The sequence below is a fragment of the Nomia melanderi genome, chromosome 9 (genome assembly GCF_051020985.1).
Source record: "Nomia melanderi isolate GNS246 chromosome 9, iyNomMela1, whole genome shotgun sequence".
NCBI lineage: Eukaryota > Metazoa > Arthropoda > Insecta > Hymenoptera > Halictidae > Nomia > Nomia melanderi.
In genome coordinates this window covers 5289729-5306604 of record NC_135007.1, presented here as the reverse complement: position 1 = coordinate 5306604, position 16876 = coordinate 5289729, and the positions used below count along the sequence as shown (strand labels likewise).

The window sequence follows — 16876 nt, the reverse complement described above, 5'->3', positions numbered from 1 at the left end:
TCCTATTTGTTTCAACGAAAAACGGTTGATTTTATGACCGAAAATTGAGTGCTTTATTTTAATTCACCATGTGTTTTCATTAATTCTTTTTCTAATATTCAGTTTTCAATTTTATTTATCAAATTTAATTTTCACCTTATAAATAAGCAACGTTTTATGTGATTTCCGCGAATACTACAATTATGGAAAAGTTGTTATTCTTTAATTCCAAATAGCTGTTAAGTGATTTTGAAAGCATAGATTAATTATTGTAGAATAATAGGAATACTCGTTTCGTCGATTAATCCGTATAATTAAGTTGTTAATGATCAAGTGGAGTTAGGCAACGGTGCACGAGTGTCGAAATAAATGAGAACTTGTATGAATAATCGAAATCGAATGAACGAGGAATTGAACGACAAAATTGGATATATTGCGGATACGAGCAGGGGTTAAAAGTACAATAACAATATTTATGAATCGGATTTATTGTGTGTGAGCCATTTTGTTACGATCGTTGATCCGTTAAATAATCATGTCAATACATTGGAAAGAAATTTTCCATTAAAATAGTATATTCTGTAACTTCACTGTTTGATGTCATAGATATTTTATCCTCCACTTAAATAACGTTTATATCTTTTTTATTGTGTTTATTGAAACCAAAGTTAATTGCGTCAAAAAGTTTTATCTATTTTGTTATTAAGATGGAAAACTGTTAATATACAATATTATTCGTAAATACGTCTTTGAACGTAGTTAACATGGAATAATGGAAATAATATCTAGCACAGAGTTTTGAAGGATAATATTAAATACGTAATAACATAATAATTAAAATTAAATGGTAACGAACTTTCTATGTATCATATAAATTACTTTAGTCCTTTACACTTTAATTTGTATCTGTATTATGCTCTAAACGTTAAAACCTGTAAAGCACATGTATTTTTAATTAACACAGAATTTTAAAAATTCCTCACTTCTGTCATTTACTGTCAAATTTCCACGTTTCCAACACACGAAACATTTTTCGTGCAACTATGCCAGCTCAATCGGTTAACCACTTTTTAACCGATTCAGAAATCCCATTACAAGTGTTTGCAACTTCAGTGCCAAACCTTTTGATCAACTCCCAACATTCCGCGGAATTTTCAATTGACATTGGCAACAGGAAAGCATCCTGAACAAATACCTCACGTCGCGTCGGTGGGCAAACGTTTCCCTCGTTCGTGGTCCCAGTGACATGCAAATCTCAGGCACGATTCAGGGTGGTCTCACAGCGTCGTTTTGCAAATTGATTCGCTCGGTCTGATTTATACCGCACGATACGAAGGTCAGAGTCGGAAACGTAAACGGGATAGACCGACCGAATAAATTTCTACTTGCGCGGAATGCTCTTTCGCGACAGAGAGATAAGCTGCGTGGCGACGGAGACGCCTTAATTGGGTTATTTTTTTCGAATAAACAGCTGGGCCTGCGCGGATTAACACATTAGTGACTGATGACCCACCGTACAGGTTATGTCAACAGGGTTGTATATAAGGATAGATATAGTCAGTCAATTATCAGTAGATCGGTATGATCAGTTAATTAATTGAGTGATATGAAAACTAAATTATTAATTGATTCATCTGAAAAGTTAATTATTAATGGATCGATGTGAAAAGTGAATTATTAGTGAATCGATATTATTAATTAATAACACTGAGGAACAAATTTGAATTTTTGTTGTGTCTTGCAATAATCACTAGGCGATTCTTATAAAGTTCCTTACCCTAAATACAAATTCGAAAACCAAATTGCTGGGTCACGTCCAGTTTTCGAAAAAATGAGTTTTTGGAAAACCGGTCGAATTTTTCAAAGAAACAAGTGTTACGTGAAAACTAAAAACAATAGGCACTTCAAATTTGTCGTAAAAAATAGAGGAAAGTTGCTCGAATATGCAGCTATACAAATTTTAAATATTGCGTGTCATTAAATGTTTGTAAATGATGATCAAAGTTTAAAAAAGGGTAGATGCACGTACTTTGTACGCACTTCTGTTACATTCCTACGAAAAGTGGGTCGGTTAGCATGGATTTTTTATGCACCACTGGATTCCACAGACATTTATGAAGAGGATCCCACCCGCGGGAAGCGTGAGAATGGTTTTTCTTTCGGACAGGTTATGAAAATCTCCGTGAAGAGCGCGTACTCACAGCTTTGGCGGCACACGGTCATCGCTCGCCAGCCACGGCTATTCAGGGCCGTGACTACGCGCTGTATAGACCTGAACCCCGGTCACTTCTTATATTCATATGTGATGTTTAATTCTTTTATAAATTTTCATAATAATTATCAGAAAGCTTTTCACGATCGTTCTATTTTAAACATTTTTTTCGAAAACTCGACGTGACCCAGCAATCTGATTTTCGGATTCGTATTAAGGGTAAGGAACTCTATAACGACCACCTGCTATTACAAAACAAAAATTATGTTCCACAGTGTAATCAGTGGATTGATATCATCAGTCAATTGTTAGTAGTGGATATTTATGTATTTATGAGAAATTTATAACTGTAACATTCTACAGGGTGTACACGATACAAAAGAGTGTATATAAAATAACCATAGCGTAGCTCTCTTAATAAAGTGTCGTAGTAAAATCCATTTCTTATCGTAGACTTGTTTCTTCAATTATGTTGTCAAAAATACGAATTTGTTTAAACATCTTCTAGCTAATTATCATATAGCAATAAGAAGAATAATAAAATTAAGGAAATAAAAAGTTTAAGAAAGCGTAACATAATATATATTATATTACAATAGTAAGAGTTATCCGAAACATGTTTCTTTTATTATTATAACTTTCATTTTCACTTACTCCTTGTTATAACTGTGTAAAAGTAATTTATTTTCCCTTTGCACAAAATGCAAAACGCTGATCGTTACGAATATTTGATGCTGGTAACGAACGTGTTAATCTCCTCCCATGATTCCACGGATGTCTGGACTCGGCCACGGTGTTACTCCAGATTCCAACTTCGTCTTTTGTCCCCGTAATTGACGCACTCGGCGCGCAATTAGAGACGACTGCAATTCGCATTACACCTTGAATACTTGTCTTAAAGGCGAGTTCTCTCGTAACGACTGTATCTTGGCTTGCTTCGAGATGGAGAAGGGTTTGGTGAGATTCCTGACCTGCATCACGCAGGAGATGTCGTCGAATCCGCGGAATTTGCAATTCCGAAGGACTTGATTCGCCACCGGACCGCGGAAATTGAAAAACTTCGCCGTGAGAAAAACGATTCGGTGTAGAACTTTCAATCGGGAAATCTCGAGCAATCCGGAAGCCTGCGAACTTATACCATTGGATCGCTTCGAGAGATAAGTCTATATTGGTCAAGAAACTCGTTAGTAATAGAAAATATTCTTTGGAGGTCAAGTTACGACCAGTATTTTACAAGATTTGACGGATTTTGATTAGATTTCTTTTCGTAAGTTTAAGTTTAAGTCTCATGAAATATTTTAGAAATATTACTGACACTTTTAATATTTTAAATTACTAAACTTACTTCCTGAAAAGTAGAAAAGTTTTAGAGGAATCTAGGTAATATTTCATTTTGCTAGAACCCTCCTTTATCGTTTTTAAAATTTTCGAAATATTTAAGTTCTTGGGAGAGGAGGCACTATACTACTTTTATTGAATCTTATAGGAAACAATCCAGTAACCTGCAACGGTTTTACTTTTGAAGAATATCGTTTATTTTTTAAATTAGCATTATTGCATGCAGCACTTTGATACACTTCACCTACAATGCTCATGTAACTAAATTCCTAATCTGCAGTCTGAGTTGGATTTGATATTGAATTAACTTTCTACAGTTTCACGATGTAGGATGATTCGACGTGTATCTACCATGTGAAATTTGAATATTATTAATAAAAATTACATAGAAACTTTCGCGACAGATGCACCAAAAGTTATATTATATTTTGCATTAATCTTTAGAAACTATTATAAAAAAAGAACAGGTTAATACTATCTTTGTTAGGTTTATAACATTAAAAAAGTAATGTTAATAATCGTTATATATTTTTACTAATAATATATGATTAGCACGATGGTGAAAGTTTTTCGTGGTAGTATATAAATGTGCATAACTTTTTGAAAATTTTAAACAAATTAATTTTCATTCACATATTTTCATATATTAATGTTTTATGAAAATTATGATGCAAACCTTTTCTAGAAATTTTAACGAACGACGGTGCTACAGTGTTTTCTACGGAATAATTCAGATAACTCGACGGTTCAGTCAAAACTTTAAACGTATTTCTCTTGAAACTACTTTTCTTTTTACGGTGGAAGTGAGAACACGGTCTAGGATCGGCTGTTTAACTTCAAACATTGCCTGCGGGCTCCTAATATGGTTTCACAACTGTTAACTGTGCTAGTTTTTAACTCGTGTCTTCATTTCTTAGTTAGAACAAAGAGAACAGGAAGCCTTCTTGAGAAAAACTTAACTCTTTCTTCAACATTCTGTTATTCTTTTATTTTTTCAGGAGTTTAAAAATAAAGTCGAAAAATAAATAGCATCAACACGGTTAACAAAAATGACTTTCACATTTCAATTACATACGTTTTCACACCGCTACAGATTCATCCACAATTAAAGGAATCCTCTAAACACACTCCTAAATATCCATACAAATTGCTATTTGCTTTAAGCCCAAACATTTGAGTTCTATTCCGTAACACCATATCAATATTTTAAAAAAATACTAAGTTTTCATTGAGCCATTGAACAGCAAAATGAAAGGATACAGAATACATACCTGTATTCTAAAATAAAAGATCACGCAGCGTCAATTGAACTTGTTATATTTGCGAATACGTTGCGTTTCGCTATCTCTCCCCGCGCAAACAATTCGACAGCGTTCAACCGATTTCCCGCAGTCGAGTGAAATTGTAGAGTATTGTTGCCGGAAAGGCAGAGCGGAGGAGAGAAATCGATAATACGTTCCCTGAAATCGTCCGGCGACGAAATATCGCGTTTCATTGGAAGCGTATAATGCCAACAATGGGTTCGAAAAGAACGGAAGCTGGGATTGCATCGAAGGGGCAGGGTTAGCAGGCTGATATTGTCGGGCGGGGTGTGGAACAAGTAGTCATTTCGGCGATGAGATCAGCCTGTCGAACCCTGCGCCGTGTTTTATTTGTTCGATCGGTCGAGTATCCTGCGAGGGAATCCTTTTTCCGTGTTACGCGCGACCGCACCGGGACCCTGCGACCCCGCTGGACTAAATTTTAGGGGCTGTTAAACCGTGAACAGCTGCGTCCCCTGCCCAACGCGCGCGGTACAGAGAATTGGTATTATTCGGTAATTAGCTAATGCTCGATTAATTAGGCAAAAGTGTACAACACCGCTGCTACTATACACTTTTGCTGGACAATTACGAAACTGTTGGCAACTGTTGCGTATACTGCTGGATAAAATCGTGAGATTGTCCGTTTAATTCTTGCAAATGTATATTTAGCCAGCGTCGTATTTCGACCGTTATTACTGTGTAATTCTACTTTTTATGGGGCGAATGAATTCGTTGTCTTTTTTTCTCGAGTCGAATTGCGGGATTTAGGTGCTAAAAGTGTGTTATTTACTTATTCGACTCGTGTATTTTTCTTATTAATTACTTAGGAACAAAGTAGTGCTTAATTTCGATATTGCAAATGTATTTCAGTGTTCTCTGTAATATAATGCTTTTATTTAAAATAGGTGTATTTAACAAGATTGTATCGATTTAAAATGTTGTTCTGTTATCCTTCGAATGGATTGTGTGATTTAAACGTTCTGGCGTAATAGACATAATTTTACTTTAGCATTCTAACGAAAAATTTAATATTAAATTTTTGTCTCAGTAATTATCAGCGGACTTTTACATTTTATTCAGTAATGTAATGAACAAACAGTCTTTTCGATGATTACAACAGGTTTTAAAACCGGCAACTAAGACAGTAGCAGTAACAATATAAATAGTTTTGGACCAAAATCGTATTAAATTAAAGAAATTCAATCCTCAAACAGTTTAAAATACAGATACAAAATGTTTAAAGTTAGATTTTTTAATTATTCTGTAGATACTGTTTACCATATCCATTTCTCCAATTATATATATTCAGAGGAATATTTAAATTGAAAATTAGTCAATATTACCCTTGATGGAATTGAAGCAATCAGTGCCTTAACATCTAAGTCATTCATAGCTATAGCTACGTTCCCAAATGCTATACTGTTCTCTGTGCAGAACTAAAATTGTATTTCTAAACCAAAAATCATCCCTCAACCTTCAAATTATATTCTACGCACAAAAGAATTCATCACATCGGTCTCTGTTTTCTGTATTCAAACATAATATTTCAAGCTGTCGGTGATTCAAGAGAAATCCACGGCACTGAATCATTTTGTACGTTTCGCGAAAACTGCGATAAATCGTTTCTTACGTACTGTCGGATGCGGCTCATCAATGAAAATCCCTTGAAAGTAGTCATGATGCACCGATGGCATCCCGTTCCACGTTTTACATATTCCACTTAAACCCTTGCCTTATGATATCGCATGGAACTTATGGCGAAGATTTCAAACAGTATTTAATGAATAGAAATATCGTTCAGTTCTCTGGAGTCCAAATTAAATATTATTTATCTGTCACCAGTCATTATTCTTTAAAGTAAACGCAGGCACAAAATGAAATTAACATTCCTTTCTTTTTATAGCAGGGTGGATCTCCAAGAATCAGATCATTTTCTGTTTGACAGTATAGATGTAAAAATACTCGAACATTAACACGTTGACTGCCACGAAAGATTTGAGCGTTCCACACAATAAAATTTAGCTGTCTGAAAAAACTAATTGCTGGGTGAAATTTCAAATTTAAAATTTAGTTTCTTTTTTTTTAATTATTTTATTGTCTATTGTATCATTTTGTAAAGCTCTTGCTTTGTAAACTTCTCACGTTTCATTTATATCTCTTCTTTTTCTGTACTAAAAAGCACCTGCGCGTCAAATGAATAAATAAATAAATAAATGTAGGAATGATCCCGTACAAGCCCCCAATATTATAGGAACTATCCCGGACAAGACGCAATATTATAGGAATTATCCTGGGAGAATCCTCAAGGTGGTGGAATATTCCCTTACAAGTCGCAAGATCTTTACAGATCACCAAATGCTCGTTCGCCGATTACGCAAAGTTTCGCTCACAAAGTCTCGCACTAACGCCTTTCTCCGCTATCTCGCACAAAAATGTCCCTCGCGTACGTATTCCCACTCGCTTTTAGCACACACCCGCATTCGCTTTGTCTTTCTTTCCCTTGCATCCTTCTCACTCGCATCTTTCGTCCATAGTCAAAATTCACGCAGTCACGTACACGCTTTTCTCACGGTCCAGTCGCTCGGTTCCAGACACTCTTCCTCGTATTCTTTCAGCCACTCAAGATTTTCTAAACGCAGTCACACTATTTTCCAAACATCCTGGCGCCGGTCCGTCGTAATACGACCTGGTCGCCCTTACGCACGCACGCACAACGAACGATTCATCCCACATAAGTAACACTCATTCTTTCGTAGTAAAGATAAATAGGAACAATCATAATTATTTAGTATCAGAATCTTTACATTGCACCACGACACGTTATTAAACATTTTTACTCAACATCAATCACCTTACGTATTATAATTGTTTTCAAACAATTCTGTGTTGATAATAATAAATGAGAAAGACTTTTTAAATCTTTTCTTTACAAAAAAGAAACAAAAAGTAAAACATATAATTTATGATATACTGAATGTAAACTGGATTCTGATTCTGTTCCGATTTATCCTATGATTTGATACACTTCGATCTACCCTAAATTATTAACCCCTTGTTCTACTTCTTTCACAACGTTGCTTGCTGAAATTACTTTATCCTTAATAACTTAGAAGTAACAGAAAAGAATTAGATGCTTCTCTGCCTACATTCACTCTAAATCATAAAGATTGATAATAGCCAAGTAATATTTCATTTGCATCAACAATAAATAAATAATATTTAAATTTGTCGAATTCGGTTGAAAATTTTCATCAAGAATCTAACTCGATAAGGCAAATGAAAGGATTAACCATAACGTAATCCTAACGAGTACAGTTCCGGAAAAGGTCATGGAACAAGAGGTTAAAGACACAAAGAAACGAGAGGACAAGCGCATTCAATTCTCTTCTGTACCGTCACGGATCTCCCGGTCGCAAACAGCCGAGCATTCCGTGCGATTAACCCGGCTTCTCCCGTGCGCTCGGTTTCCGTTCTCGAATTAACACTTTGCGCCTTAATGGCGAGCTCCTTCCGCGATCGCAAAACCGACTGAACAGCCATCGATCCGCGATTGTGTACTCATCCAAGTTCCGAGACCGGGTTTATCTTGCCGTTGCATTGCTGCAAGACGACTCTAGTTGGTGTTGTTGTTGCTGTTGCCGCACAGACTTGGTCGCTCGAGGTTGCCGTGTACTGTTCGTCGCCGACATTATGCGAGATTAGAAGTCAATTCAAGTGTTAGCTACCTCCAGTCGAGCGATGGCAAACAACGCGAGCAACTCGCAGCGATAAGCGGCTCTGTTCGAGCTGAAATCGAAGAATAGTTGCGGGTCGCTGGTCCAGAAAACGGAAATATCTTTCCTGTAGATACACAACGGCATCGGTTGCCGTGTGGGCTTGAATGTGAAATGGAAATCTCTGTTTTCGTCGGACCATGCAACGGGATTGGTGAGAGACGCGCTCAAAGCGACGCTTTGTGCAACTTAGTCGCCGAGCGGAACCCTGCTCAAAGAGACAGAACACATCTTTTGTAGGCGCCGAGATTTAATACCGAATTCGTTCAGGACGCGAACGCTGTATGGATCTTTTTCTGCGAGTGCACGGAGCGGACGTTGGCGCGGCTTCATATCGGGAGAGGCTAGAAACACGGCTCAGTGTCTTGGAGGTGTCATGGTTTATGAGATATATTTCTGACACTTTCTTCTGCTGCTTTATTGGAATGTATCAGTTTATAGCTGTGACAGATATAGCGTTCCTCTTTTTGCTATTTTCTGTTGTGTCGTATTGTTCCACGAATTACGGAACTTACATCACGACCGGGTTTAGGAATAACGAAGTAAACTGATGGTAGTAAACTACGGAGAAAAAGTTTCGTTTATTGTATATTACAATTGGTTGCAACTTTCGAAGACAGACTCGGCTGTTCGTGGTGAAGTTATTTCGTCGGATGTCGAAACTCGCTTATATGTGTGCTTTAAAAAGTGGGCTATTATTGGGTGTACGGTGTCTGGGAAATGATGGAAGTGGAAAGAAAAATTGCTGGAGTAGGAATTGAGTAGATACGCACTATTTGGAATCACAGAATTTACAATGTAACAGAAAATAGTAGATGTGAAAGTTCCTAAAAGTATGTCCATCGACGGTGGATTTGAAAAGCCGTATAAAACTGAAGGTCTTATAAAACTAAAGATTATGCAGGCGGCCAGTACATCTGTACGCGATCGGCTGTTACTGACAATTACGACCGGTACAGGCGATCATCTTTTTTCGGAGATCTACCTAAAGTAGATAGTACGCTTCATCTTCTGGCTTAGGCGATTTTATAACGGAACATTTCCTTAGACAATTTATTAAATTTTTATCGCAGTCAATTTGTATGGATTGTTCTTCTATTTAGTAGAATTATTTGACTTTAATAAAAGAAATAATCTAATTTCTGCAAAATAATTGACCTCTATTCTACCTTTTTCAAGTTTTCCACTCACTTCAACTTCATTGTGCTGAAGAGCTCTTAAATTTTACAGTTAGCATTCGCTCGATCCTTCATGAATCGTCTTCGAATCCAATCTAGTGTCCGAAGACGTCGTCTTCGGTCTTTATTAGCTAAATATTCCAATGACGCTTACATCCTCAAAATTTCACGATCGGGACTCTGTTCACGGCACAAGTTGCCTCAAGACCAGTTTACATGGAGCAAACACGAAGTTTCTCAGTAGTACGACAAATACATTTAACGGGTGGCAGGCCATCGCGAAGCAGCCGCGTTTCGTGTAGGCATTCGACGGAAACTCAAAACACGAGACAACGGCGACGGAAGCGCGGCAGCTCAATGCAGAGACGCCGTTATGCCGTTTCGCCTGTCACCACAGCTCCTCGTTATCGTTACAGTGAATTAGGTCGATCAACGCGGAATAGGACTTCGTTAACAAACCATTAATTTATGCTTGCCGTTGACATTTTCGTCGGGGCGTCGCGTCATTAATTCTCGGCTAACTTCTGCCGCAGGAATCGAACTGCTCATCAAGGTATCAAATTTCTATTAAGGTGGGTCTGTTTCGAACTGGTTTGGGGAGAACTTCGATCGGCATTTGAATGGGAAAGGATTCCCGTGACAGCAGAAATTTGCTTGTTGATGTTGATATAATTGCTTGATCTATTAGAATTTTACTTTGATTAAATTATGAATTTTTATGGACTTTTGGCAAACACTGTTAATTCGAGATTACAAAAATGAACATTTTGATAGGTACGAACATAAACGAGATAACTAAATTTATTTGGCAATAGTTATTAATACCATACTTTCATATGCAATTAACATTTTCATTAATTATTTAGTGTGTACGAACGTGAATTTAGAAATTGTGATATGTACTGTATGAGGGAATAAATCAGTAATGTACAATAAATTTGTTTCCCTTGAAGTTTATATTTCAAGACAATTGAGATAAAAAATGTGTAGAGACGTATGTTTCTCTTTCGCAATTTTCGGAGCCATTTTTCTCGCCTATTCAATATGAATGAAGCACGACGGATAAAAACAAGCCGAATATGTTTGTCAGAACTATTTTCTATCAAAGTTTAATTAAAACAAGCGAATACGACATTATTATTCCTTTTTGTAACATTGCATATTGCAATAGACGACATGCCTTTAGTACTCTTAATTTAGCAATAAAAACGCGCAACGACTCATGTCCGATTTCGTAGAAAAAATGACTGGTTGACAATCAGTGAAGCCGTTTTTTCTCTTATTAACACGTTCCGTGTTGAGCCGTTTTTGAGCAAGTGTTATTACCTAGCCGCGTATCCCGTTTTTGAGACATGGTACTAGGTTTAGTAAATATATAAGAGTTATGTACTTATAGTTTTACTTGAGTTGTAAATTTATTTATTAGTGGAATATTATTAACACTTTGAATGTTATAGGGGTCACCAATGACCCCGGCCAAATCGAATTACTATAGTTCATTCAATTAAACGATGATTATTTGAAAATATTTCTATATTATAAATAATGTTACCTAATGCGGTGACATTCAGCTAGATAAACGTGCACTAATAATAATGCAATGTAATCAAATGATTGAATATTATATTTTTTCCATTTTGTGTATTTTGCTCTATAAAATCGTGGAGCATTCAACATTTTAAAAATATAAAATGCACCATATAACAAAAAAATAACTTTCTCTATATTCGAATTATTTCAGAATAAAAACGAAGTTAAAACAACAGAGCAGTATTCATGTAAATATTACTTACCCATGAAATGAGATCGAAGCATGTCCCGTTTTTGGGACACGTGTTAAAGTTTTCTAGAAACCGAGAGTCTAATGGTATTGGCCGAAAAAACATCACGTCGCTAGCTCTTCCGTCTCCAATGCTCTTGTGACTTTTTTCAAACGAAATCCCACTATTTACTTCCCGAACTGCAAATTAGTCGAGCATGGTGATCGATACCTCATCGAAGTTGCGCCCGATACTTTTTAATTGGAAACTCCGTCACGATTTAAATCTGGCGAACATCGCTGATCGAAGGGTGGACGTAATGAAAGGGGAGGCGAACAAATAGACGCCAGCCTCGTTACACGGAATTACCATAAAATTAATTGACGTTTAATTGCCACTTCTCTAAGCAGTTCGTCGGGACGTCTTTAGTAAGCGCGTCGGTGGAAATCTCGAAGTTTAAAAAAGAGACGAACACAAATTATCGAAGAGTAAAATTTTTTGTAGATCATGTTTATGCGAATTTGCAGATCGCAAAAGTATTTATAGCGTGGTGTGCGTACTAATAATATACACCCATTGCAGTTGTCTAGTTTCAGTCGACGTGAGCTTGTTAATTATTGTGAGTGATTATGACGATAACGTATTTACGGGCACCCGCTGATGGACTCCCATAAATCACAGTCCCCTCACTGCATAATTCAAAAGTTACATCAACAGCCCCGTTTAAACTGATTAAAATTATATTATAACTCCATGTCCGTGGAGATGCAAACGAAAACTGATATTAACGTGGGGAACGCGTCAATTGCAGCGTTTCATTTACGAAACGTTTAAGTAAGCGTTGGTTAAAGTATCGCCCATAAATATTGATATACATGTTCGTGAATTGATTTCGAGAATTCACGGTATGATTTAATGTTGGCTTTTTCATAATGTATTAAGCACTTCTCGAAATTTATTGAGTATATAGAAATAATGAAAAACGTCATCATACAATTTAAAAATCGCGTTTTAATATCACGGAGTGTTATGTAAAGCACAAGTTAATCCCTAATTAACGTAAATGGAATCTACATCTTTCTCTTGTGATTTAAATGTAAATTTAAATTTAATTTACATATGAACTTCAGAAGGGAATAGAAACTGTAACAAATTTAATTTGCATTTCTAATAGTAATTTTTCCCGTAAAATTCACATTTTTCGTTCATAGTTTATTTCAAGACTTTTCGTTTCACTACGTGTGATGCGATGAAGATAATATAACGTAATTACAAAGAACATGTATATTTTAAAAGACCAGTGAGTCATTTCGTTATCACGCAGAAGAGCACTCAAGTAATTAACAGAAAATAACTGTGCTGCAGTATCCTTCTTACCCTGTTAAACTTAAAATTCAATTTTTCCTGCTATTTACCCGTTGAAATTGCATCCCGCAACTTCAACTCGAAGAAAACTCCGAGCGCACGAGGATCAAGCATATTTCCCAGCGAAAGCAGCTCCGTCGGCCGTGTAATAGGTGGAACGATAATTGAACGCTCTCATTACGAAATGAAACTTCTGTAACAGTGACTAATCCAAGAGAAGTAATTTTCGCTGAGTTTCAACCCGTCTTCAAAGACGATTAGCCTGTTTCCCAGAGAAATTCCGTTCTTTTTCGGGTCGATGGGTATTTCTCGGCCATGTCGAAACTCTTTTTTAAAGTTTCCCCAGGAATGCCGACGATAGCTGCAACCGATGCTGAAATCTTAACCATCTTACCATAAAAATTTACTTTTCTGATCCAGTTAACTGCATCCGACGAGTATACGCTTCACCTTATGACTCGAAATCATACTAACCTTTTCAACGATGAATTAGTTATTTCTTTAGATACACATGTAATTGTTCGTTGTTTTGCTTTAGTTTTTCGTCAGAACATATTATAGGTACATTTACACTGCGTTTGACGAGTATATACTTCATTGCTTACCTTTATTGCGCGCGCAATGAGAGATTTTTTAAACTAAATTCCACAGTTATCTGGTTAAACGTCGCGCGAAGTGCTAGCAAGTTTCTCGCACGCGCGCGAAGCATCGAGTTTCCAGTATATTTCATAATATTTCTCATTCCTTCTCTTCGTTGTCGGTAAGTTGTTGAGAAATGACCGCAAAACCTAGCATTATTTGCAATTTCGGTCGCAACAGCGGTGCCATCGAGAGACGACAACAGTCTTCCCGCATGGCGCAGCAGTTCTTCTCGCGCGATGCTTTCGCGTTCCCCCAGGAAACGGAAAAGCCGAGGCGTGGCGTTGAATATTTGATGCGGGGATCCGGCAGGATTCACGGTTGAGGGAATAATAAAGCGCTACATCGCGAGATGTAATAGTATTTTATATAGTCTGAGCCGTTGAAACGAAAGGAACGCCGGTAAATCGCGCGATAGTGAAATTCTTCTTAAAAAATTAGGTCAGTATCAGTTATTTCACGATATTTTAGATATATCGCAAACTCAACACTTATGTGGCAAAATCTTCGCTTACCTAAATGTCGCTAGTGTACTTTGGAAGAATCTCGTAACCCAATCCTTCTTCTATGGTGCATTCATGCAACTGTTGCACGGCATCGTCATTGTTATTTATAGATGCTGCACATTTTCGAATCATGCTAGCTACTATGTTGACGACACATTTTTCTTATACAAATGATCACATTGGACAAATTTGAAAAATTTTAAGGGATAAATAATGGTACTTCTACCTATGGAATAATAAAATTGTTTTTATTCTATGCGAATTCTACAATAGTGTTGTTAACAAATTCCTCTGGTAACAATAACCTTTAGAATATTTATATGTCTGTATATGCAAGGATAATAACATTATCAAGCTTTGGTAAAATATACCAGCTAATATTAATAATGTAGGAGAGAAGGGATTAGGACATTGTACTTCTCAAGAATTCTTCTGAAAGTAGTAGGCAGATGAAAATGTTGCTCCACCCATATACTTTCAAGTAGGATAAATTCGGTCTGTCTTCCATTAACGGCACATCCGCTGTCTGTTTCACATTTTATTCGGAACTTTTGTCTTTGTAGAACTTCTCTTTGATCGAACGGCACGCTTCATTAGCTCCGAGCTTCTGCTTGTACTTCGTCGATTGTCAAAAGCCACGTATTCTTTCTTCCACGGTAACTAAAGTCATTACGCAATAAAAGAGTTCGTTAGAATTTAGAAGGGTAGTATTTCGATGAAATTCGTTGGAGCAAGAAGTTCTGCGAACGAGTGTTCCCAGGACTTCTCTGCGAATAAGGATTCTTTTTAATGAAATCGAAACTAGAGCTTTGTTAATTTTCCTCGGTTTTGCGACTTACTCACTCTTTGCGGTCGATTTGTATCCGGTGTCTAGAACTGTTTTACCTTTTTTTACTTTTATGGCACTCGCGATTACTTTCTCGAGGATAATGAAACCGAGGGTCTCGATTTTGAGAGAGATATGAAATTAATCTGGCGTCTGGAATAGAATTCTTATCCCAATAATTTTCTTTTATTAAAATATTTTTCATAATTATGACAGACTATTTTCTTTACTTCACTTTATGTAGTAATTACCGTTACTAATCAGTAGTCTAATTTTATTGCATTTTCACTACTCCTTTCTTATATCTATTCTTATACTATTCCTTGTTCCTTTCATTTTATTTGAATTCAATTTTCAGTTTAAACTTTTTCCTTTCATTTAAATTAAATTTGAAATTTACGTTCCTCTTACAATAATTGGTAGTAGCAAACAGAAAGAATATTGATAATATGTACTATAAAATACAAGATATACCTTCATCTAATTACAAATTATAGAAATATGTCTCTACAGCATTCCAAGCTTTAACAGTAATTTTACCGAAAACTGGTCAAATGACCTGATTTAAAATGCGTTTCCTTTCCTTCATTTAACTTTATACCAATTTCCATATTTACCGATTAAATCAATTTCTTAATTTTTGTTTTTTCTCTTGTTTCCGTTTTCACTAAACAAAGTTTATCATGTAACTTGATTACCTTTACTTTGTAGATAGTTACTTGTCTAGTTACGGTAGGAAAAGTGGCGGTAAGTTAGTGTTAACCAGTTAACTGCATTTCATGAGTATACACGTTACCTTAAAGTTTGAAATGATACTAATTCTTGCTTAATGAATTCCTTATTTTTTCAAATAAACCTGTAATTCTTCTTTATTCTGCTTCGATTTTTCATTAAAATATACCCTAGGTGCATTCTATTGCGTGCACAATGAGAGATTTTTCAAACTAAATTTCACAGTTAACAGGTTAACTTCCTCTGGCATCTAAACATCTTCATCTTCTTGTTCAAGTTTCCTATCTGGATTAAAGTAAGAACTTCGCTTAGATGCAGATTCCCTTTCCGTCCTTCAATTTTTCAATTTGATGTTCTCCAAGGCGTAGAGTTTCCCGGTTGACGGAACGCCCGAGTGTTTTTCTTTGCAAGTTGACAGCACGCGTGTAGCACGCCTTTCAAGACCTCACATCGGCCGTGTAAAGAGAGCTCCACGGCGGTGCCCGAAGTAAACGGTCGACGTTAATGAAGGCAGCAAAGATTCACGGCGATGAATGTGCCTCGAGAACCCTCCACGCTGCTCACGCGCGAGTCCGAGGGCTTTCTAATTAGTCGACCGGCGGTCCTCTAAGAGGAGCGTTTAAGGTGGCCGTTTTTCGGCCCAGCAACTTGTCACGCGTCGCCTGCTCGACCCGAAACTATTTCGCGGGTCCCGTCAACTCCGGGGAAAGTTAAATTACAGGAAAGCTTTAGCCGAGGGCGTTTGTCTCGGACACTTGAAGATTAATTTCATAGCCGACTCTTGGACTAGAACCTAAGAGTTGTTACCAGATGGCTTCTAAGGTAACCGTGCACGGCTAATGTTGCAGAGATGTAAATGGTAATATTGGTACTTGCACATATATTAGCATTTATAAGTAGTGGACTTTACTTAATTTCCTGAAAGTTATCATTGGTTTATGTTGAGTAAATCGATTGAAACTATGTATTATTTCTCAAACTAGAAAACACTCACCATGCAATTACTGGACATATTTTTTTAAGAATATTACTGCTGATAATTAAATTCTCTGAAATTATGTATTTTCTAATTTCTTCATTTATACTGCATGTTACATGAGATTATTAATTTTAGGAAAAGCTACCATAAGTGGAGTGTAGTCATCAAAGTGTTACTAACACCTCAAAATTATTACACTCTTCATTTCATACATCCAAATTTATATTTCATTATTATAAATACTATAAAATTTATAGTATTTATTTCCATCGATCGTATACCTAC

The 16876-nt window shown here is 36.5% G+C and overlaps 1 protein-coding gene across 8 annotated transcripts in view; it reads left to right on the top strand.

The window, feature by feature from the left end:
• The window catches only part of LOC116431336 (glutamate receptor ionotropic, kainate 2), a 277385-nt gene that overhangs the window by 32984 nt on the left and 227525 nt on the right, over positions 1–16876 (top strand). The gene's annotated exons all lie outside the window — the stretch shown is intronic.